This window comes from Mus pahari, chromosome 6 (assembly GCF_900095145.1).
Source record: "Mus pahari chromosome 6, PAHARI_EIJ_v1.1, whole genome shotgun sequence".
NCBI lineage: Eukaryota > Metazoa > Chordata > Mammalia > Rodentia > Muridae > Mus > Mus pahari.
Genome location: NC_034595.1, coordinates 27061567 through 27064235, shown reverse-complemented (window position 1 = coordinate 27064235; position 2669 = coordinate 27061567). Strand labels below are relative to the sequence as shown.

Here is a 2669-nt window from a genome sequence, read left to right as displayed (position 1 = left end):
GCGTACCTGAGCCTATCAAAAACGTCTCCCGGGCACCGAATTGCTTCATTTCTAACTTAAGCTTTCTAAGCAGTGCTAGGTAAATCACCAAGTGTTCATGTTCTGCAAATATGAAATATTTAAAAAAAAAAAAAAAAAAAAAGTTTGCCAAGTCTTCTGAGAGCACCTGACTACGTGCGAGCGTGCGGGCTCAGCCACACCGGCGGCTGCCTTCTGGGTCCACTAGAAAATCATCAGAACTGAGTCCAGCTGCTCTCACCGCGGAGCAGAGGACACCAATTTCCAGCCCGAGCTAGACCGTCCGCCTTCACCGCGGCGTTCCCACCGCACAACACGCCCTCTCCCTGGCAGTTCACATGCCGCATCCAAGTCGCATTTATTAAGCGCCCACTGTCTACCCCGCATCATGGCTACCCCAAGAACAGCACAAAGAAATGGCCCCAAGACGGAGGAAAGAAAAAGGAAGAGATCATCTGCTAGGGCCAAGAACGAACCCGAGTGAGGGTCGGGCTACCTGCTACCTCGCGGATCCGGACATCCCGACCCAAGGGAGGCTCGGAGGACGCACAGGCCCGGCCTTCCTGGAGTCGGCCGCAGAGGGGTCGGTCGGCGCCCCGCACCACACCGGCGTGGCAGTCCGGAGCAACACCACCTCCGATCGGCTCCCGGGAGGCGGGCGAGCGAGCTCCCGAATCCCGAGGGCCAGAATGGACTGTCAGGGCCGCCTCCTCCCTCCCAGCTGACTGCCGTGCACCGCGGAGCGCCCAGGCCCGTGCCGCCCTGCGAAGACCGGACCAGGGCCGCCACCCTTTCCCGCTCCGTCCGGACCAAGAAGCGGTTACCTGTGCCGCTGGCGGAGGTCCAGACGCCACCCGAATGAAAGGGATGAAAAGTGCGGCCTCCCCGGAGGGTTTGGGGAATCTTTGGAAGACTTGTTCCGCACTGGGTGACAGCTGTTCGCTGCGCACGCGCACGGGGCGCCACCACGGGATCCGTCCGCCGCTCCCCTCCCTCCCGGCTCCGAGGTGGGCGGGAGGCGGTGCGGGCTGCCTCTGCCTGCGTGTGGCGCACGCGTCCCCACGTGACCGCTGGGCCGGGCGCTCGCTGGGTCACGTGGGTCTCTAAACTGCTTAAAGGTCCCCCGACTTGAAGCGGAGACTTCCGCTTCTTGCCCAGTCTCCGGTTGCTGTGGTGTTTTTCTTTTTTGCCTTGGGGACAGGCTCGCCTCTTCTTTCCTTTCTGACGAAGCAGAAGGAGCAGGTGCGCCGACAGATCGTCGTCGGATCCCTCACCAGGTTCCCACAGGGGCTGGACCTGAAATAAAATCGTACACAAACACGCCTGCTGGGACTCGGCGCGAGTCTATGGCAACCCTCGGTGCCAAGAACGGCTGGCTGCTTTTTACCTCGGGTGGAGGTGGTCAGGAAGGCCAGACCCACGAAGACATTGTCCTGTGCCGGGACACCAACCAGTGGGCTGCACCTCTGAGCCTTCTTCAGTCGGAGATCCCAAGGGAGCACAGAGTTCCTGAATTCCTAGCAACCAGTCTGCCCTTGAGCAAAAAGGCCTAATACTTGAAGACTAGAGAAATCTTGATTAGGGAACCGGAATTGCGTTACCTTCCTACATGTCTGTGTAAATCTGACTTCCAAGACCGCAGAGGAATCGCACAGACCTCAAACTCTTACTGCCTTATAGGTGCCTAAAAACTAAGTGTTCTGCAAAGGCTGAACAGTTTTTACTGTCCCACAGTTCCCAGCTGGGTCTTTTGTTGCATTTTCTCTAATTACTGACCAGGTGTATACAAAAGTGAGCACACAGGACCATCATTTTACGTGTTGTTTTGTTACAAAACAAGAATTTCTAATGAATGTGGTCTATACTTATAACCCAAGACTTGGAACATAGAGATCAGAGAACTAGAAATTCAAGGTCATTTTCAACACATTGTGGACTTGAAGTTAGACTGGGCTACGTGATATGCTGTCTCAAAAACTGATCACCACTTTTTAACATATCCATTTAAAACGTAGTTAAATGTGTTTTTTTTTTTTATTTTTTTAGAGGGAGCATTGTAAGACAGATGGGATGTGGTTAATTAACTGAAAGATAATGAGATCTAACCTCCATATTTCTTTGTTAAAAACACAGCTTAGAATTTGGAGGGGAAAATACAATTCTAAACTTACCTAACTTATATATAGTCAACTGGTAATTTTCCAATGTGTATATTATAGAGATTGGCAGCCATACTCCAAAGCAATTGAATATACTAAAATCAAGTTACATATCTTAAATTTTAGGGCATTTTGTGAACTACAAAGATTGCACATCTATTATTAAATAATTGAAATAGTTCAATGAATAAGTACTCTTATTATCCTTGTTAAGTAGAGATTAAAAACTATATCAAGGCCAGTGTACTGGCACAAACCTTTAATCCCAGCACTTGGGGGGCAAGGAAGGCAGACCTCTAAATCCAAAACCAACTAAATGTACAATGCAGATTAGTGTGAGTTGCTGAAAGGCGGGGATACACATGAGAAACCCTGTCTCAAAAGAAATGAAGGTGGCCGGGCATGGTGGCGCACGCCTTTAATCCCAGCACTCGGGAGGCAGAGGCAGGTGGATTTCTGAGTTCGAGGCCAGCCTGGTCTACAGAGTGAGTT

At 51.3% G+C, this 2669-nt stretch overlaps 1 protein-coding gene across 3 annotated transcripts in view; it reads right to left on the bottom strand.

Moving 5' to 3' along the window:
- Kdm4c (lysine demethylase 4C) overlaps positions 1–1041 on the bottom strand; it is a 150955-nt gene extending 149914 nt beyond the window's left edge. Inside the window, exon 1 of one of the 3 annotated variants that reach the window (XM_021199596.1) lies at positions 843–1041. The gene's annotated coding sequence lies outside the window, so the exon portion shown is untranslated. The remainder of the gene's footprint in view (positions 1–842) is intronic. The other 2 variants (XM_029539771.1, XM_029539772.1) reach the window with 2 other exon arrangements.
- Between the last annotated feature and the right edge of the window lie 1628 nt (positions 1042–2669).